At 33.3% G+C, this 23,156-nt stretch overlaps 1 protein-coding gene across 8 annotated transcripts in view; it reads right to left on the bottom strand.

The window, feature by feature from the left end:
* The window catches only part of LOC150082865 (uncharacterized), a 175,930-nt gene that overhangs the window by 54,653 nt on the left and 98,121 nt on the right, over positions 1 to 23,156 (bottom strand). For 4 of the 8 annotated variants that reach the window (XM_090377634.1, XM_090377637.1, XM_090377633.1 and 1 more), the window contains one exon: positions 1,930 to 2,112. The exons of 2 other annotated variants lie outside the window; for them this stretch is intronic. The gene's annotated coding sequence lies outside the window, so the exon portion shown is untranslated. The remainder of the gene's footprint in view (positions 1 to 1,929; positions 2,113 to 23,156) is intronic. 2 more of the 8 variants (XM_090377636.1, XM_090377639.1) reach the window with 1 other exon arrangement.

Raw genomic sequence — 23,156 nt, 5'->3', positions numbered from 1 at the left:
ACCCTCAAAACGTTTTACACCAGATCTTAAGTTTCCATGCGAGCTAAACTTCCTCAGACTGCAGTAAAAGGCCTCACAAACCCTATAAACTGGCCTCAATCTCAACAAAAAGGACCCTTTCTGACAAAAAAGTCACTCCCAAAGAAACTGTCTTCTAGGTATTTCCTCTCCATATTTTAACTAGTAACACTTTTGCTTTGTGCGTGTGTGTTGTAGCAATACCAATTTGAGAGCCTTTTTAGAAATAAACTACTTCTCGTTGTCTGGTGTACTTTTCATGGCAGTTTGCAACATGGTTTCCAATGTGTCTCTGTGTGTGCATAAATGAATATTTAAATATGAAATGCTTTAGTTTAAGTACCCTTGTGGTTGTTTTTTTTATTTTACTAATTAATATTTGTAAAAGAATAAGAGAAGTTTACCTCAGTATGTGCTATCAAGTTTTCCTATTAAATGTGAAAGTATAGCACAAACTGAATATTGCAATTGGTGTTTATTATTCGAAATTCTGAAACAGAATCTGAATTTATAATATGCATATAATGGTAAAGATTTCTGAATTTATTCTTCCCCACAAATATTAAATAGGAAACTTAAATTATCAAGTGTGAAAGTTTAGCTATGTTTCAAAACTTACTGTAGACAGGAATCTGTCAAATAAGATTTCAGCATTAGTAATAAAGTTGTTTGGGTTTGTTTTTTTTGATATTCTTGAAACTGAATACTGACTGGCGGCATTCAAAACTACAATATGGTAAAATTTAAGTCATTCATTCATCACTTTCCTTGTTATCCCAGTACTTGTCTGGTGATATTTTTATTCCATCCACTGTTATTTCTGTGAGACAAGACATTTTCAGACTGAATGGTCTCACAGATCCTCTAAAGCACATCTTTGCATATCGTTTTATTGCTTCAACTGAAGCATTAAGTGCTTCCCACATAAAACAAAATAGCATGTTCATAGTTATCATTCTTAACATATTTACCACTTCTGTTGCACTCCTGTCAGAACACATTTTATTACTTCTTATATGCATCTGTCACCAATTTTATCACTAGAGAATGTTACTTTGAGAAGTAAAACATCTCCAAGTGACAACCTGAACTTATACAAATTATTACCATTTTTTCAGCATATAAGTATCTGGATTCATTTAAAGCTCTTTTAATACTTTGTACTATGCCATGAAATATTAAATTATTTTAGAATGCAAAATATTTCTTTGCATAGTACATAGAGAAAATTTCATAGGATTTACTGAACATTTAACTAGGGCAGATTAGAACATCCAAATTTCTGCACAAATAAATTGAGGCTATGATGTATGTTTGTAAATTGTATATGTTGTGAAGTTTCTTTTTTTAAAATCCGTTTTCCAGTTAAACCCCACCCCTTCATTCTCGAAGCTTCTTCAAGTGAAGCAAGATGCATCATTTGCCAGAAACAGACCTCAACTCCATGCAGATAATTGAAAGAAACGAAACTACCACCATAGGCAATGAAATATGTAAGATGCAACGAAGAATAACACTTATTTTGCACGACTTTTAATTTTATTGAGAATATTAGGGCACTAGATAAAATGTATTCACGCACCTTTGTATATCACGAAAAACCAAATAAAAGAACAGAAAAATGAAATGAATAAATGTTACCAATGGCGGTACAACCCGAAATCAGTTTCAGAAAACAGAACGAAATATATTCCAATATAATTATTCAGTAAATATTTTAAACGTTTTTGCATTTTAAACTTCACACCTCAACTGAGAGTTAATACCACTTTACTATTACTGAAGAAGCATGAATGTTTCTCTAATCTTGAAAGAATGACTGTTTTTGATAATTATTAATGTAGCTTATTTTATTTTATTTTTTATTAGATGGCTGCCATCATAAGATGATAGAGTAATATATAGGTGTACCTTATTATTTAGATGATAACTTCTTTGGGTGAATTGATATGATGTGAGGATGGTGGTGATTTCTGGTGTTGTCTTTCAGCCTCAGTGATGATCCTGATCTTCTGAAAACAGGCTTCTTGTTGCTTGCTTTACTGGATTTGGTTTATTATATTAGAAAATGCTGAAAGTACAGCATTATATAATCTGCAAAATACAGCATTAAAACAGAGCCCTTAATTAAAATATCTTGTGTATAAAATATTTTGCATGAGCTATTCTAGAAGTTTTTTTAATGTTCTTTCCAAGATACTACAAATAAAACTAGCATAACAATACTGAAACATTCAAGTATAATGCTTGGTCATAAGTAAAGAAATATCCACAGATATATAAAATGGCAAAAGAAAGAAATTGCAACTTTTCCTTTGCCAATTTATAAATTTGTTTCAACATTCACGTTTAAAAATCAGTGATATTCAAACGTGCTACCACCCCAGACAATTTAAGGAACCTATAAATCTGGATCCGAGGGATATATATATATAATATTAGCTAGAGCAGCAGCATTTCCCAAACTTTTTTTAGTCACAGAACCCTTTAATATTAGCTAGAGCAGCAGCATTTCCCAAACTTTTTTTAGTCACAGAACCCTTTTCATCTCACAATATATTTAAAGAACACTTACGGAACATTGTATGTAATATTTTATTACAAACGGCAAACTGTGCATCGGGAGCACCTTTATTTCCAACACATGTAAAACCAAAATTCAAATAACTGCCATCATACTTTCGTTTTGGCTTTTTATTATTTGGTTCCTGTTTTTTCACTTCAGATTTTTGGGCAACAAAAGGCTGTGATTGTTCATCCCCACTTTGAATTGTGACAATATTGTGTTCGTTTTCATTGAGCACAGTTGCACTACTAGAAGTACTTGCTTCTCATTTTAAAGTTACTTTTATTCAACCACAAATCTGTGGTCATTTATTTTAATAATAATATTTCGAAATACTGATAATTATCAAAAAAAAAAAAAAAAAATTTAAACAAGGAAGTGAATTTCGTTATATCAGTTCGCTTCCCCCTCTCCTTAAACCCGTGTATTCCAGGCTAAATTGCATACGAATGGCATATTAGATCACTACATTGCTACTTTTCATTGATGTCATAACCTCTACGCATAATTCTTTATGCAAAAGCCAGCCAAAATAAAATGTTCCACAGTCTATTTGATTATTAGTCTATGCCAGTATATTAATAACCGAAAAAAAAAAAAAAAAAGTTAAATGATACAAAAGTGGTATACACTACAAATATGCAAAATTTATTTTACATTTTTTTTTTTTTTAATTATTAATTACAACTTTTCACGGAACACAGTTTGGGAAATGCTGAGCTAGAGTATGAAGGCTTTTGCTATCTTCACTTCATTTATAAAATTAGATCCACTTATAAAATCTACGTCACAATCAAGTTTATCTTAACATAAACTTGACACAAATTCAAATTATTAAAATCATAAGAATTTGTTTTTAATAGATATACTGAGTATATTTTATTTTTATTTTGAAGTGCAAAATTTCACAGAGTTCTTGGATATGCATTGTTAGCACAAGCACATTGCATTCTGTAGTATATACTCTATTTCAAAGTGTGTAACTTGTTTGGCAAATCTTAAATGTTTAATAAAGAAATAATTCTAAGGAATGTGTGCTCTGACATTTTAACATACTCAGGTTCAAATATTTCACACATATCAATTGCATGATATTTTAGCAATTTAAGCAAATTATTTTATTAATTGTTATATTAAATAATTATTTTGGCACTGGTGGTTTAATCCACCACAGAGTAGCACCAAAATTCTTTCTACCAGCACTTTTGAAATCGCACCACACCCAGGGATTTCAGTGCAACATGACAGTTTCATTAAACGTATTTTTGAGCTTAGCTTTTATGAAAATCTATCAATAATTCCATAAGAATTTTACTGCAAAATATATTTCCAAAAAGTCCACTTGTTTAACTTGAGTGGATAGGGCAAAAAAAAAAGTTGCATGGCATACACTTTGTGACATTCAATATTTTTTGGAAAAGCTAGAAATTATTCAAAATTATTAGTATTAGCACATAGCACAAGGAAGCCACAGGCTTACTGGCAAAAAATAAATAACATAATCAAAATAAAGGATATATTATAAAAAAGTAAATAAGAAAATAGACTATGTGCTTCCTGCCTCAAGTAGATAACTATCCAATTGACTTTTGAATTTCATCAATCTGTCAACTTCAATTACATATGGAGGCAACTTGTTCTAGTAATCAATAACTCGCTGGCTAAAAAAAAACTTCCTACAGTCCAGTCTAAAAACCTCTTCCTTCTGTAATTTGAATTTATAGCCACTAGTTCTGGAATCCTTTATAACTGAAAATTTCACCATCATTTTACTATCCTCTCTCTCAGGGCCTTATCAACCTCATTCAGGTTGCATCTTAGGTGAATGGTTGCCAAGGTCTGCAGCCCACAAAACCAGAGTCCTTCCTTATATGCTTGCCCTTTTTGCCAACCTCAACCATGTGGGTTGTCTATCTTTGGATTCTTTCAAGAAGCACAATGTCTCTTTTAGATGTGGTCTCATACATGGATACAGAATTCCAAGTGTTGCCTTACAATTGCTTATACAGTGAGATAACCTCTATCTCCAGAACATTGTTCGATAAATGATTGACAGGACACCATGAGTATCATTAATTTATGATTTCACATAAATTAATGGCAGCCTGTTTACACTGCTCAGAGAATCTCACAGCTGCCTGTATCATAACTATCAGATCCCTTTCTTACTCTACTGTTTTTAATTCAACCACACCACATGTATAAGTTATTTTGGAGTTTTTAGTCCTCGTGTGTAAGACCTTGCATTTAGCTGCATTAAAATATAGCTGATACCTTTCTGACCATCTCTGAAGTCTCAAGTTTTCCTGAAGGAGCAATGCTTGACACTGATCATTAACGATTCTCTCAATCTTTATATCATCAGCAAATTTTAACATCACTCTTCATCAGTCATTTATGAAAATCAGAATCAATAGTGGTCTAAAAACTGATTCTTAATGCACTTTGCAATGTCATCTGCTGATTCAATATTACAATAGATACAAAACTGCAACAACAACAAAAAAAAAGCAATTTGAAATAAAGGGCAAATGTGGATTCTGCAATTTTAATCTTAACTTAAGAAGGGGAAGAATGCATCCAAAAATTTTATGCAAGTGGATGTGAAATTTACTTTGTATATCAAACAGTAAAAGAACTGATTGTTATGCATACACTCAGGGCTGGATTTCAGTGTTCGTAGGCTCTAGGCACTTTTATTCTGAAATGTGTTTAAAGGGGGGGGGTGAAACATTTCTTCTATTTTAACACTGACTGCAAATCATGTCAATTAACGTGACTCAAGTTTCAATTATGATAAATGATAAACCATCTCAATTGACGGAGCAACAACACTTCGATTCGATTCTTCTAGTTTCGAGAACAGTCACAAGATAGTGTGCGTATTGAATTGAAGCTCCTAGAGGGTGGTTGGTTGGTGGAACAGACTTCCATCCCTTGTGGTGGAGGTTGATAGCCTAAATAAGTTTAAGGCTCAGCTGGACAGGTATTTGGAACGAACAGAGGGGTGAAGTGGAAGTGGGTTTTTTTTTTTTTTTTTTTTGGCTGATGCTGCATAAGCTTGCTTTCTTGCATCAAATGCCTCTACTAATGCTAGAGCCAATTGCACGTTTTCTCAGCTTGTTTTTCATTAGTCACAGTGAAAAGAGTTTAACAATGTTTAACAAAACAGTAAACTGGTTTTTTTTTGTTTTTTTTTAATTTTTGCCTTCCCTCATAGGTCCCATTAGGCACCGTAGGCACTGTGCCTACGGTGCCTAATGGGAAATCCAGACCTGCATACACTCTCCCATTTTAACACAATCAGTAATGCACAGACTGAAAGTGAAAATAAAACTGAAAGAATACAAATCCACATTGACATCATTCTATTTGATATTTAAATTTAAGTTAATTTTTTTATATATATTTTATATACTAATGTGGGCTAGCTGGAGACAGTGTGTGATATATCATGTGCATGCACACTGAAAGATCAAATTCACACAGGCAATCATTCGTTAGTCTTCTTTTGAATTGGCACTATTTTTTAACCGGAAAGGGAAAACCTAACATTTTGATTTCCATTTGTACACGGAATAAAGTAGTGTAACTATAATTTTTCTTGGTATTTGTTGTCTAGATGCTTGAGTAGTTATGAATGGAAAATCTTAATTTAATAGAACCTCTTTATTCATTGTGGTCCTGTTCAAAACATTGAGAGCCAACTCTTAAATTTACTATACCTGTGGATAGCTACCAAGTAACTACTGACTTTACAACTAAATGTCTTATAATAGAGTCAAAAAGAGAGTGTAAAATGGTTTCTTTCTGTTAATAAGTAGCTAATTCTTTATAAAAATGCAGATCTGAATTTCTTCAAAACTGCAATTTGTGAACTTATTTCCAAAAACCTTTAAGGAATGAAAAAATAAATAAATAATAAATTTAATTCCTTCTGAATTGGTATCTGTAATTCTCTCATCTTCTTCCAAACTGCACCATGTGCCACTAATCATCATCCATCATTGTCCAACTCCAAACTTACAGAACCAACCTTCCCTCTTCCTCATTTATCTCTATTTTCTGAAAAACCTTTCTTTAATATATTTTCTGAAAATTACAACCTACAGAAATTTAAGTCTGTCAAGAAGTATCATTTGTCTTCTCGGCCTTCAACCCATACGCCGTAATAATTAATATAGGTTATAATAGTTTTTTTGTGCTTGGGGTTTTTGTAAACAAACAATTTTAAAAAATAAATAAAATTTGCAGATTGCAAAAATGCAAGAGAGACCAACAAACTTTTTTTAGTGCAGGACTGCACATCCTTTTCAATTTTTGATGCAAAATATGTAAACACTGCTTAAAATTTGAAAGTTAAATTTCAAGTTTATATGAGATTTAAAAAGTTTTGAAACAGTTGCTGAATGATTAGTGCTTTGTGTGTATTTGTATAGCTTTAGAAACAGTAAATTTCAGTGTTCAAACATTGTCCCCCATGAACTGCATTGCACTTTTTTCCCCAATGGTGTTTAAATCCTTTTATACCAACGCAAAGAGTTGCATCACTGCAATCTAGTTATTCTCACACATACATCACCTTTTCATCCAACTGAAATCTTTGTTCACAAAGGTGATTTTTTGGTAAAATGAAGGAATCATTGAGTGAAGTCTGGGGAATGGGAGGGATGATGTAAAATATCAAAACTCTATCAGTGATAGCAGAAATTGCAATAGTGGATTTGTGTGATGGTGCACTGTCCCAATGAAAATGGACACTTCCCTTGTTGCTTTATCTTGATGGTATTATAGTCTCACCACTGACTGTACAACACTGGCCAAGTTTTGTGGCTCTACAGGTAAGACAATCATGTCCAAGCACTTCATGTGCTCTCCTGGCCACTAAATTCACCTGACATCAATCCCATTGAACATTTGTGGAATGCAGCATTTGACAGTCCATGATACCTCCCACAGCCTAACAGAGTTTATGCCACAACAGGTGCAAGTGGTTATCATAGTGAGAGGAGGCACATCATGCTGTTAGGTAGGTCATAATGTTTTGCCTCATGGGTGTGTGTAATTAAAATAAATAAAATAATAAACAAATAAAATAGAATAAAACAAAAATTGTGCTCAAATTAATTAATTAATTTATACATGAAATTGACCAACGTTCACAGCTCATCTTTTTTGATAGATTAGACAACATCGTACTTCTGTTGACATTTATTATTAAATGAATGTTTAAATTAATAATTTAGTCAAACCACACAGCAAAAAGTAGCAGAAATAGCCAATAAATCTCATGACGTGTTAACAACTCCACTCCAAGATGCTACTACAGTACACTTTCAGCGATGAATTTGTCCCCCACCAAAGTTTCAATGGATCTGCAAAACCTGCTGTAAAGTTTTTTTTTTTTTTTTTAAATACTATTTCCAACTGTTTCAAGGATGATAGACTAAACAAATTTAGGGAAGACACCTTGTGCTACAAGTGTGCCATAAAATATTTATTAAGCTTTTTAAAATTCTAATCGCGGATATCCTCACACACTGAATACTTCTCACTACTGGGCCAACAGGTCATTCACTTACGGCAAATACTTCATTACTGACAAGCTCCAAAATGAACTGAAACCTATACATATTGGGAGTAGCATAAATCTTCAATAAATAGCAATATACTTCTCAGTTGGTCAGCATTTTTTATTTTAAGTGAATAGTGGATCATCAAAGGAAATTAAAGTGACTCCACAATGCAAGATCAATACACTTGGTAGCAAACAGTTTGTACACTGCTACATACATACTAGTCATGAGGCATGTCCTACTAGTGCAATTTTGGACAACAGAGAAAATTCTTCTACAGCTATTGTTGGTTCAGCCACTGCTGGCAACTAGAAGACTGAACCTATCCTTTTCAATGATGGTGAAATCTGTTTATATATTGCCACAAAATACTGGTATATTCTAAATATATTTCAAAAATACAAACAACTTTCATTATACAACACATGTTCAAAAGGAATCCTGACTGCTAGGATATAGTGCTACTAAGCATACTTACAGGGTGGGTGACTGAATCCAAGGCAATGATTTTGAAATTGCTGAAAAGTGAGCCTTTGTATTACTCTTTATTGATTGTTGTATGTCAACAAATTGATGTCCTTTCAAGTTATTCCCCCTCCCTAGTCTATGGGGGAAGTCATGTGGAGCCATATCTGGGGAAAAATGAAATTTCCAGACTTGACTGATGAATGTGCTATGGCATCCATCATAGTGAAGCAGTATTTATTTGGAGTTCCACTTTCCTGGTCTCTTTCATTAAAATGGAATGACATGATCCAGTAGAGTTACAAGTTTCCTCAGCAATTTCACAAAGAATTATTAATCCTTGGTAATTTTGTATTAAAAGTTGCAATCAAGATCGCAGATCACTTTCCAGAAACTCCTTACACTTTTTGATACAATGGTATCAGTTGAAAACTTATGTATAGCTCACCTAGAGTCCCCATATGCTATTTTAAGATCAAATACTTCACTTTAAAACAAAATTTAACACAGACATTGTTCAGTGCAGTCAAACATTTTGAAATATGACAAGATGTGAAAATACATATTCATTATTGAGTTTTAGTAACAGCTGCTGTTAACAGTGAACAGTTTACTGCGTGGAGAAAAGGATGAGGCATGTGCTTACACATCTTGCTTTGTCAGTGTGCTCTACTGTTTCAACCCTGCAACAAGGTGCATATCCAGATAATTTTTGAACAGACCTCATAATTAAAATGCATCAAATAGCTGAGCTGAACTGTAATACCGATGCAATTCAGAAAAAGTTATTCCTGGAAAAGCTCCAATGGAAGAAAGAGGTGAAGTTGCATCAGTTATCATTGACAAAACATGAGCTATCTTGGCAGCTTGTCTGACTGTTTAGAAGTGTATATTAGACTGCACTACTACACCTAGATCCTTTTAAATTTTTACTACCCTGAGTGCAGTACAACAGCTGATATTTTATCCTGGAGTTACTGCTACCCATATACAGTAGCATACCATCATTACTGTCATTAACCACCTTGCCAACCTTTGTGTCACTGTAAACTTGGACATTAAGCCCGACATACTTTTATCATTATCATTGATAAATACAGAAAACAATGGGCTGAGCACACTGCTGTGGACACCGTGGGGGACTAATAACATTGGTCCAAGAAGAGCAGTGTCCATTGATAACCACTCTGTCTTCTACCACTCAACTATCCCTTTATCAATAGCAGTAACTTTCTCTTAATGCCACACTGCTCCCATTTGCACAGCAGTATATAAAACTAACAGATAATATCAATAAAAACGAATGATAAAAGTACATAGTAAAAACTGAAAAATTTCTGATACAGTACGAACGCATCAACTGTACTCACCATAAAAGAAAACAAAGGCATGATAATAAAAGAATATCAATGAAGTTGATATTCCTTTTATCATACCCTTCTTTTCCCCCCTCACTCCACCAGCAGAAAGGTATCCAAATATACTAGAAATCCATTTTAAACAAAAATGGTAACCTTTCTAAAGCACTGAACTGAAGGTAACCAGAAACACATTGTACCTGATACTAACACAACCACAGAAAGAGGAAGACAAGTCTTGAAGAACAGAATTCATATGAAGTAAAGCCAGTTTGATCAAATGCATCAGTATTAAAACTATTTCAACTTTGTGTTCACTGTTGTGAGACTGCTAGCAAAGATCAGGTTGCTGCATTTCTAGAGGTAAATAAATACATTTTAAGCTGGAAAGGGTTTGTAATGGAAACATATGCCAACCTATATGTCGTTTATAAGAGAAGATATCTCAATTTAAAGGCATACTCAATGAAAACAGTAATTACGAATGTGCCAAAAATACTGTACTATACTTTCGCCAGGCAGGCACGTTACCCACCCGGCTAGCCCGGTCGGCCACTAAACACATTCTGAAATATGCATTTGTCCACAATATATATGTATTGCCCTACTTCTGCATCTATATATGATATGAATGAGTTTTAACCTGTAGTCATGGCGCCACAAAGTAACAAAGCTGATGGTGCAGAACCCGACAGATGTCAAATTTTCTTTAAAACTTTTTCGGGTTTTTTGAATTCTAGATGAAATATGCTAATATCTTTTTCTTAATTGATTGCAATACTTGTAATTTTTTTTAGTTTTTAATCAAAAATGAAATATGTATAAACTGCTGTGCTTTTCACACCTTTTATTTAAAAAATCAAAAAATGTTATTTTTTTTAAATTAAAAAACATAGACACAGACTAAACTGTTGGTCTTTTCCGTTTTACAGTTTAAAAAACTATTAATCATAAAAATTTCAAAACTTCAAGCTTGCATATATATTTTTACTTATGCGTATAAAGTTTTAAAAAAATATTAAGAATTTATATATTAGACCTATTTACTTCAATTTTCAAATTTTTGGTGCACTGTGAAAGCATGAAGTTTGAATATCATGCATGCCGCTAACTCTATTGTGAGTTACCACACATAACACAGCCTTTGCTATTCAAAGTGGAGAATTTACACTGCAAGATCACCTGGGAGAATTCTATAAATAATTTAAAGGCAGAAACAAACACAAGTCTATGCTTTTTAGCATCAGTGGAACCAATAAAGTTCACATATTAGCAATAAATGTAGAGAGAGAACAAACAATGGTAATTTAATAAAACTGAATAGGTTTTCTCATACTGTAACCCAGGAAGGAGGGGGGGGGGAGAGTGTATCAAGTGAAATTTTGAATGAAATTAAAATTGACAATTTTTTTTTTTTGCAAGTTATGAAATTCAGCGCAGCATGGTATGGAATAAAATTAGTTTTTTTGTGTTGCTGTTGTTTTGGTATGTGCATGCTCAAATACCCAGTTGTATTTGAACATACACATAATTTAAACAACAAAATTCTCTTAATTCTTTGACAAAGAATTTTGATACTGGAGAATGCCTATCACTGAGAATGGAATTTGTGCATAAAATCAATTAACCAGGGAGACTAAATGATTATATACTCTATGATATATTTGTTTTTCTACAGGATTCATAATACAATAGTTATATTTACACATTTACCATTGAAGTTGCGAGTATAAATACTTTATAAACATTAGAATTTTCACTTTGTTTTATAAGACTATTCTTTCGAAATATGCCTTCATTATATTTGAATTACTGTATTTCTCAAGCTTGTGATATAGTGTCTCAAAGCAGCTAACATGCTAAATATCAAATTACATAACAGCATGACTTGAGATTTGTTAATTCATAGATCTGAAAATTTACATTTGGCTCATGCTGTTTTATATATTAAAACTTATTTAAACACACAAGAAGAATGAGTGATTTTTTTTTTTTTTAAATCATCCACTAACTATTTTACTTACATGGGTTGCAGTTTTTGCTGTGCTCTCCAATTCTCTGAACAACACGGAGCTGGAGCATTATCTATTATTATAATTTTTTTTTTGCAGAATAGTTGAAAATTATTCTTCAAACCAGTTACGAAAGCAAATATTATCCATTTCAGTGTTGCTGAATTGTGCATTTGGCAATTCAAATGCACTTCCACCATGGGTTAGAATCAAACAATCTTAGTTTCGTCTAAATAAAATGTCTGGTAATTCCTCTCAATATTGTTCAATTTGCCATAATTATCTGTCTATAAACAATAATTTATATATTTTCCATACATGTTACAATAATGTGATATCTCTCCAAAAATTCAACCCTTTCCATTAATACTTTAAGAACTTCTTTAAGAGGAGAAAATGGATATTTATTTTGGAAATATTCCGAATATTCTCAATGCACACACAATTAACCGACAAATCAAAATCATCTATATCAGGAATAGCAGAGTTGGTTTTTTTTTTTTTTTACCCTTACCCAGAAATAGATCATCTAAGAGGAATGGTTTCACTTTGTTTACTTAAATACTTGTCAATATTTATTACAATAATTTCTTAACTTGATTGTGCAAATCTGTTCCACGCACAACACTTAATATTACCACTTAACACTATTAAAAAGTGCTAGGTGACATCAAGACTGTTCCTGTAAAAAGCCATAGTGGTCCTCCCATTGAAGAACCAAGAATTTTGCAATATTTGGTCATGTTAACCAACCTTACCCTATGTCATTTAAATGGACTTGCCTAAATGCGTATGCATGGAAAGCATGTGCACATGAGCAGAACAGCGGCCATTAGTCCGATTCATGATTCATGCAACATCCGGAAATACTAGATGTATTAGATAGAAATACTACAATGTGTCTCTTGAAAGGTGACTCCAGAATGTCAGTTTGGTTCTGCAACAAAGAAAGAAACAATAGTCCTAGTCTGCTGAGGAACCCAAGTAAAACCATGACATATCTTTTGGTAATAGCATTTCTTTATCTGCTGTTGCTATGCAGAAAAAATGCAGTCAAAAACCACAAAATACATTGTTTTAGTTGGTGGTAACAGTTTTAAAACAAATCATTTCATAACTCCCCAGTTAGGCTGTGAGTAGCCAAGCATAAAAACTAGTTTTATTATTTAACATCAGTTCACCGGGGCACATTAGCAACAGGAGCAATTTGCCCTTGTTCCTAATGTGCCAAAAAAAAAAAAAAAAAAAATCAGTTCACTGGAGTTTGTGTCAACACTGTGTATATACACTCTCACCTAAAAGTTGAAATCATGTATCTTTTCGTTAATTTTCAAAGTTTTTATTAAAATAGGACTAACTTATTTACCAATTTTTATTAAAATATTTTCTGTTACGTATAGGAATCAAAAAATATATTTCTTAAATAATATTTTAAAAATACTTTAAAAATTTCTATAATATTGAGAATATTCTAGAAAAGTGTAGAAGACTTCTCAATGTGGTAGAACATTTTAGATTACCCTAGAATGTTTTGCAATTGTATAAATTGAGGAGGCATAAATTATAAAATCGACGTGGCATTCTCACAATTAATTTTATAACTCAAAAGTGTTTGGTGTAAGTTGTATTTCATGATAGACATGTCCAAAAATTAGGAACTGAGTGATGAAAAAAGAAGTGCCAACATAACTCCATATAAAGAAAGTTATTCCATGAGAAAAAAGTATTGTCAAAAAAATGGGCATTTCATTTAAAGGAGTACAAACTAGCATCCAATGATTCACGGAGATTGGTAGTTTAAAGGACAAACCATTAAAATAGGACCAACTTGTTTACCAATTTTTATTAAAATATTTTTTATTATGTATAAAAATCAAAAAAACTTAATACTTCAGAAATTTTTAGAATATCCAAACATATTCCAGAAAGGTGTAGAAGATTCATGAATGTTGTATATGTTTCTAGAATATTCTAGAAAGTGGAGTATTGTTTCAATATTACAGAAGATTGTAGATAATTCTAGTGTTTTGCAATGATATAAATTGAAGTAACTGAAGAGCTGTAACTTATAAAATCGAACACATCATTCAGAAAGAGTGTTTGGTGAAGTTTAGTGGGTTTTATGATAAATATGGTGAAAAATAAGGAACTGAGTTTTGAAAAAACAGAAGTGCTGTTATAACTCTTAGTACTAACTACCATTTGATGATTTGAGGAGACTGGTACTTTAAAGGGCAAACCATGCAGCCATCCTGACTGCATGTAACAGCAGAAGCACAAGATAAGACCATAACAATGATTTCTAAATGCAATCGATGACTTACTGCACCTGAACTCCGAAGTGAGTTCAATAAGAACAGGAAAAACTCCGTATAAATCCACTGTAAAACTTCTCTTTAGCAAGTGGGGGTTCATGGTTGTATAGTAGTCCGAAAACCCTTATTAAAATAAGAAACTTGGAAGAAGTGGTTCGCTTGGTCTAAGGACCATCAACATTGGACAACTGAAGAGTGGAAAAACATACTGCAGATGGATGAATCCAAATATGAAATTTTTGGATCCAAATAATCTCCGAAGGAATTCCGGAAATTTCTTCAGAAATTCTTTCTTTCAGTTCTTCAATATTGTGCAGGCAATGAATAAGACTTCGTTTTTAAGTGCCACCATAAAAAATTCACATCTCAACAAGTCTGAGGTTGTTGGAAGTCAAATGTCACCATTCCTGGAGATTATAGATATGGGGAAAAAAAAAAAAAAAAAAACCTGTAACATCCATCGATACCCTAGCAGTATAAGACATTGCACACCATCTTGTGGTGCCTCCGTAGCCAGGTGGGCAGGAGCAGCAGTGCGTAGCACACGCTTCTTGATTAGACCGGGGTTTGAGCCCGTGACCACCAAATACGGAAAGTTCAGGGAATGATCACCGCATATCCCAGGAGCAATATGGCCTTAATTGCTAATGCTCCCAAAAACCAAATAATAACAATAACACCATCTTGAAGCCAGTTGCCTTCAATAACTTGAGGAAACCAAGCAGCCTGCCCTCACAGTTGTTACCCTTCCATTATCATCTTTCGAAAAATGTCTCTATATGAAATTGCACACCAACACCGTTAACTGAGTCACTGTGCAATGGTTGCTAGCAAAATTAGCAAGGGTTTTCTTTTCTTACCAATAATGAAATTTGGTTGTATTCACAAAACAGTTTAGATGAAAGCAAGATTCATCATACAGTCAGTCCTTGTATAGCACAATAGTTGCGCCGCGTGCAATGCAAAATGTTGCAATATAAACAACAGGCCCTATAGGAAAAATGGGGTTAGGTGCCGACCACCCAAGATTGAACACACAATTGTAACCAAAACATTACCAAACACAATAAATAATCGTAATAAAATACTTACGCATTTTATTATGACTATTACATAATAAAATATTGCTAATGCTTTTACTTCTATCGTAAGCAAACTTGTTTTTTGTTTGATTTTCTATCCAAACAGATGACAGGCGTTCTATCTCTTCCAATTCTTTGTGTCTTAATCTAATGGATTTTAATTACACTTTAGGTTGTGCTATGAAAGTTGTTTTTATTTTCTCTGCATTCTTTCTAATTCTCGGCGTTGCCTCATTTAGGTCTGTAGCACGTGCAATATCACATGGTCTTTCATTTCGCTCAAAGCGTTTCACAATTTCATATTTTTTCTCTATCAACAGAGGCGGACTGGCCATAAGTCTTACCGGGGAAACCCTGGTGGGCCAGAGGCCGATGTGATTTTGGCCATAAACCATAGTATGAAGCCACTATAAATTTTCCCAGGTAAGAATTTTTGACCCAGTCCGCCTGTTTATCGATATTGCTTCTATTTTGCTCTCTGAATCTGCAGTATCTTCACCAGGACGCCTCCTTTTCACACCTTTTAAGTATTTTACTCATTTTTAGGGAATAAAGCACAATTACAAAACGAGGAGGCACGCTTGATACACATAAACAAAGCTGCGCATGTGTAGCAACTAAATAAACAACACCGTAAAGGCTGAGATACACTATTAACACCTCACATTTTACTAAAGCATATTTCGAGGGGTTACTACCATAAAACAATAAAAACAATTTCCAGTTGCGTTTCTGCTAGTGGAATCTGTTATAAACTGGTAGTAAACTCGATCTAATTGCATTTGCGATTATACCGATAGCTGGAATTGTGTTGGTTTTTAGGTTATTATGGTGAAGTGTTTCCCTTTCACTGATATAAAAAACATAAATACATTTTCAGAATCTTCTCTTCATTCCCATCATGTTGCGTTCGGTTGGGGTGATTCTGCGTTCGACTGCCATTTCTTGTAAACACAAAGGACAAAGGCAAATCGTGCTTAAGCGAATTCGGTTCATGTTATATAAGATATCGTTCCCCTATTTATAAATCGTGTATGATCGAATTCGTGTAGTGTAAACACGTGTTATACAAGGACTGACTGTATATCCACAGAATGTGAATAAAGTCTTCATCACGATCCATTTGAGTTAGCATTTCTTGACCAAAATTTTTACAGATAAGAAGATTGTGAAGTTTTAGTTTTTGCAGAACCTTTACCTTATACAGATGGAAATTTAAGTCTTGGTGTGATATTTGTCATACACTTCTATTCTTCTAAGTTTAATGACAGCATATGCCAACATGCAGAATGCTTTTGGCTCCATATTAGAGCAGCCTAACAGGCATGATGTTTTCCAGTGTAGTGTTCCTTATTCCACCCAGAGGCTTCTTTATGAGAGAAGAACCAGTTCCTTCAGAATTATGCACCCATGTTTTAATGGTATGAGCAGACAGTAACAGGGTCTTGATGCTTAAGATGAACATAAAATAAATGTCAGATGACCTTGGAATTAATAAAGGAATTATTGGCAAAATACCAAGTTACGAAGTGAGAAGATTGTTGTATTTGTAAAATGCTTCAATGGCAAAAGCACACTGCACTGTGCCATGGTTACTAAATGGCATGATGTGAACAAGAGTATGTCATGTGATGCAGTCTTTCCTACCACACCAGTACCTAAAAAGTTTTTAAAATTGTCCATTTCCCTGCGGCACTCCGTAGAATGTAATATATTCTATTAAAAAAAACAACTTAAATATAAAATTAATATAATCAAATGAGAATATGGCAGTATAAAACTGTCTACAAAAAAAAAAAAAATAAATAATAATAATATATTATTAGCCTATCAAAATAGAATGGTAGTTAGTACCTGACTGGAAAGACGGGAAAATACATTTTGCTCTAGCAGAAGAGCAAGCTTCACTGTTCAAAGACTAGTGTCATTAAGATTTTAACAAGCAGAAACATGAAGTGATGGAACAAGATATTCAAACATCTGGAGTAAACTACTGAGTGTGCTTGTCGCCAAATGATGGAACAATTAACCTCTGCACTTAATGCAGGAACATCAAAGCACGTCAGTACCTGCAGCATGCAAAACAAATTGCAGAAAACGCACTACAGGGGCAGTAGCCCTACACAGAAGCCAGTGACCTCAAACATCAATCAGAAAATACACCATCGTTAGTGCTAGGAATGGAAACGATGGATGCAGAATGGCTGTAGACAAGTCATGTGGTATGAAAACTTCATGTTAACACTTTCCAGCATCGAAAGAAGTCAACATATAGTGGAAACCACACAAGCCACTGGAACCAGTCTGTCTAGCAGTGAGCATGTTTTCAAGGCATACTCTCAATCCACTAATCCCAATGGAGGGTGCCATGAATGCCAGATCATATTTGAATGCTGTTATGGATGAGGTATACTCAGCAATGTCAAATATCTAACCCTTTGGACAGGTGTACTTGCAGGATTATAATGAAAATAACCACCGCTCCCAGTGAGCAGTTTGAGAAAAACAAGGGAGGATTCAAGCGACTGCCTGGGCAGCCCAATCACTGGATCCTATCAAGCATCTATGAGATGAACTGGAAAGCCATATTTGTCAGCACAATCCTCTATGTCACTCCAGGAATTGAGGACAGTTTGTTTTATGAACAGTCTAATATTCCTCATGTCACTTTTAAACATAATGTTAATTTCATATCACATCACATTGGCACAATGATTTGGGTTAATGGCAGTTCAATATGATATTAGTTTGTGGTTTTAATAAAGTGGACCCAGGAAGTACACATATTTTTAAATAAGATTCCACTCTTCAACTGAACAACTATACTCCAATGCAAAACAATATACATTGGCTACAATACAAAGTTCTAGGTTTAAAGGCAATGCGTACATTTTTATTTTTGGTGGTGGAAGGCCTCCTTTCCAGAAAGCTGCTAATTTATCTACACAACCTATGTGCATCTGCATATAACCCTCAAAAAATCTTTTTCAATATAGCAAAAGCAGAAAAGGCTTTAATCTACTTAATTTCAGTTTGCAGTTTTTGTGAATATTAATACTAGCAATTTAGATTAATTCGCTGAGAATTTTGGAGCAATCAACAGCAAAGTTATACCCACAAAATTTCAGTTCCTTCTGCTGTGGAAACTAATAAAAGACTGAATAAACCATACGTTGTCTACAGGGTAGCAAATGCAGGCTGTGCTTTTTTTTCCTTTTTTTTTTTTAAGGGATTGACAAATGGGAAAAAATGTATATAACTAATGGAACATTCTGAACACCTGTACATGGTTAGCAATATGAGACAGTGGTTGGTGGCTTTTGAAACTAAAACCGATATCAGTCATCAATTATTTTGTTGTTATGCAATTTTGTATAGTCTACTATATCATGCAGTGAATACAGCAGGTCAAGGCTTTAAGAAAGAAATTTTCAAGGTTAATTAAGTTGAAATGCCTGAAATTCAGAATGCACAGTAATGCCATAAATACTGTTAAATATGTTAAATAGTGATGACATGCCAAATAAATCCTCCAATTCAGTATATTCTTCATGTGATGTGAACTAAAATAATTAGAGGTAATAATGTTGCTCTTCTTATACAAGATAACATGAAGTGATATAAAAAATAGAGTATGTTATAGCACTGCACAAAGCAGGGAAGGTGAGGGCAGAAGATAACTTCAGCTCTAAACAAATCAGAAAGTTGCAATCAAGGCTAGTGCCACAACAGTGAAGCTAAAAATGACACAGAACAATTCTATCTAGTGGAGAAAATCTGAACTAGTGAAAAATATTAACTGTCAAAATGTTCATCTGCCAATAGGTCATCCTGTATCATAGATACAGATGACCTATTTAACAAACTACCATAGCTTCATTAGACACACCTAACCTTCATGCAGCATTAATACTAGACCACCCTTCTGTTCCTTTAAGCTACCAAGGAACATTCTTCTGTTGAATTACTGTGAGAGGTGAGTTGCAATTATTCCTGATCAGATATGAAAGTTACCCGCAGGCCATCACAAAATGCAAAACTTTCCTCCTAATTCTGAAAACTAAGGACAAGAGTCACAGTGACTAGACAGCTTCATTATAATTTCAGGTCAGAGAAAGTCTCTTGGTATCAATACTTATGTTATATTTTATGCAGCTACAATTAATAATGATTGAAACACGATCCAAGTGTAATCTATTCAATGAGCTGCCACACTCATGCAGCCTTATGTAAGCAAGCAACCACAAAACACAGATTAATTAAATTGCAAATTATGACTGAAATCTGTGGAAGTTTTTTAATTCTGCTTAGTCAGTATTTTTCTCATAATAGAAGTTTCGGGCAATGCTGTCAATATTTGTTTGACATGTGCTTATCTCAATATTTGTAAAATTAAAGAGTCAGAATGTGTTAACGAAGATCCACAAGCCTCTAATATGTAGCAATATCCTGAAAATTGTGCAGCAAAAATGATAAATGTTGCAGCCATACTTGACAGGCAACTATCTTCCAGTTTACCCAGCCAAAGGGATACAGAAATAATTCAGGGGGCAAGATACTGACTTCAGCAAATCTTTCCTTTGCAGTCCAAATTTGCCATACAGCTATTGATGCGTGCACTGTCCAGAATCCTAACAGACCGCATTCCATTTTTGGGGTATTAATGCTGAAGTGTGTGCCAGTAATGAATCCACAATACAGACCACTTATCAGTCACCAATTCCCATTCTCTATTTTTTATATAGGCAGTTAGTATATGCCAGGTTAAAAAACTTGCCTGCAAAATAATACTTAATTTTACCAAAATGGGTTTGGTGCATATAGCGTTAAATATTCCAATAATAAATTATAGATGTTATATATTCATGCAAGTTATAATTTTTGAATGAAATGAACACACATAAATGTTACAACTGCTGTGTTAAAACTCCTAAGATTTTTATGAACATACACAAAGTAATAATCCCTTCCCCACGAAGTGCCATTGGGCCACATTGGTGTAGCTGTACCATCATGGCTCAATGACATTTTATAGTCAGTTGTCACTGCCATACATCACACGGAAATAAATATTAATTTTATACTGAGAAAAAAGAAGAAGAAAAAAAAAAAAAAAAAAAGAAGAAGAAAAAAAAAAAAGAAGTAAACTTTGTATATATTACTGATTTGCATTTACAATCGATTTTATAACTTGTTAAATTCTATATAATATGCCAGCATAACCAAATGATGTGCCACTTTGACTCTGTCTCTCACTGTTACACATAACCCACATGGGTGCATAGCAATACTTTGGAATGACAAATTATTCTACAAAATCAAACAAAGGATTTTTCACATTGTCCCAAAGAGAGATTGGCTTCAGTTTCTACTCTCAGATGCTCCTTAATATTCATTCCCAGTGAATAAGTAATTTTTTTTTCTGATATGTTAACTTGAAGATGACCATTATGCAGATCTCTAGCTGATTTAAATATTTGTGAAAAAATTTCAAACTTTTTTTTTTTTTTTTTTTGCCTATTTTGTTGCTGCTAGTTGAAATCAGTGCTACTACTATTAGTACACTGAATGGGCTGGTTTTTACAAAGTGATATACTTTTATCCCTTCCTTTTTCTGGCCTTTTGTGTTTTAATTAATAGAGCAGCACTATCATAAAACATAAGAGGTGCTGCTTGTAATGTGTGGAAATATTGTACTATAATACAACTTTTCACTGGAACTTGTGATCTTATTGTAGATATTAAAACAAATAATTTTCATCATAAAACATAACATTACTTAAGTTGTTCATGTTTCTATCACATAAAAACAGGGAGAATGAAGTTTATAATCTTGCAGATATCTGATTTCATTAAAAAAAAAAATCCTATATAATGCAAAGCTATATTTATTTGTATGAATTTTATATAAAAATTCTTTTTTTTTTCTTTTTTGTGGAAAGGGAGAGAGGGACTATATTTCCTTTTCAATGTAGGATGACTGCAAAACCAACTAGTTCATTTTTGGATACAAAGATATTAAGTAACAATATCTTTATACTATTTTTATGAAGAGGGGGAAACATTCTGATATAAGGGGAGGAAAGCAAACATGGAACATTTTATAAGAGTATACGTTACATTAAAAAATGTCAGACAAAGAAAAAGATATTACCTGGAAATCGAAAGCATTGTCATAATAGAAGAGATGTAGCTAGAGAACATATTTTTGGCTATCATGCAAACAGTATTCTTTTGAGCTGAGATTTGTTTAAAGCATTTATTAATACCTGGCTTAACAATAAATTTAGAAAAAAAATCTGAAGATTTTACTAATCTGTCAAAGCTTGGGGGAGAGGGAGGGAGGGAGGGGGAGAGAGCTGTACAAACTTTTAGTAGGGTAACCCCATGCTTCTGAATTTTATTTATCTTAAAATTCGTTTACAAAAATAATGATCAATACACTTCTACAACACATGATAAATGGCTATGAATTTTGTTCACTTTATTTCTGAGTAGTTTTTATTTCAGAAAATGAAATTTTCTGAAATAAAATTTTTTTTATTTTTGTTTGTATTTAATAGATCTGGTTAAAGGAAGCCCATTAGCTAGTCTATATTAAATGATATTGATTCTGAATCTATAACTTCATGAAAAATTTAAGTGGCAAGACTCCAAAATCCACAGAATACTGAGCCTGACAACTGAGAAAGAATTATACTGCATAAACTTTTTTCCACAATTTTATCAGTTCAATAGGCAATAAAAATACAATTATCAATTTTTAATCAAGTAACACACAAAATTTACTATTATACCCCCTTTGTAACATTTGATATAGAGTATTAGCTAATGAACGATTAACAGTTTTCAGTAAATGCAGTCCCTTAGCCGAAATTATAAATTAATGAGACAACTTTCATACAAGTTCTACTACTGTTGATTGCCAAGAACAAATAGCATGGTGTATGTGTTTAAAGTGTGAGTAGAGTTATGCAGGTATTCTCTTTCAGTGGTTACTTGTTAAATTTTCTCTGCACATTTAGAAGTAATATTTGTGTTTATTATGTAGCAAACTGAAAATGCTAACAATTTTTATGGACAATAACATTAATATCTCAAACAAATACGAATGTATTATGTTCAAAGAAAAAGAAATATTATATGTGTTGATGAATAAACATGTAATATAAAGAATTTGCTTAAAACTATGATGCCCATCCTAATAAATCACATCTAGAGTGAGTACTGCACGCTCTCAGGGAAGCTCTGATCACTAGTATATTCCAGAAAGACTAATATTAACCATACATCAAGGCTATTCAAAACCAGTAGTCTTCAAACTTAAATCTGGCCTGAAGACTAATTAGAAAATAAACTGGTTCCAATTAATTTGTTTTGCATTGGTATCTTGTGTACAACTTTAAAGTAAATATTACTCAATTGGAGAAAGAAAAAAAAAGTTATAATCAGCACTACTCCAATTGAGAAGTATATTGCTTCTTATTTAAAGTGTATGCTACTACCCACACCTGGGTTTCAGCCTTTTATTTATTTATTTTTTTTTGGGGATTTGAGTGGGCAGTAGACATTGTGAAGGCCTGTGCAACCCAGTGATGAGATATATTTGCAATATGGAAGATGCACGATTGTAGAATAAGTGAAGAAGACAGTCAAGTTCAGGCAAAAGCTTCAAGCTATGAAAAGACAGTGCACATGTTGGACATAGCCCAGCATATGCAATGAGCAACATTTGCAAATGCTCGACATTGTATGTCTGGCATA

Source organism: Mastigoproctus giganteus, chromosome 7, assembly GCF_048544385.1.
Source record: "Mastigoproctus giganteus isolate SK-2022 chromosome 7, ASM4854438v1, whole genome shotgun sequence".
In the NCBI taxonomy this organism is placed as follows: Eukaryota; Metazoa; Arthropoda; class Arachnida; order Uropygi; family Thelyphonidae; genus Mastigoproctus; species Mastigoproctus giganteus.
This window is presented reverse-complemented; position numbering and strand designations above follow the sequence as displayed.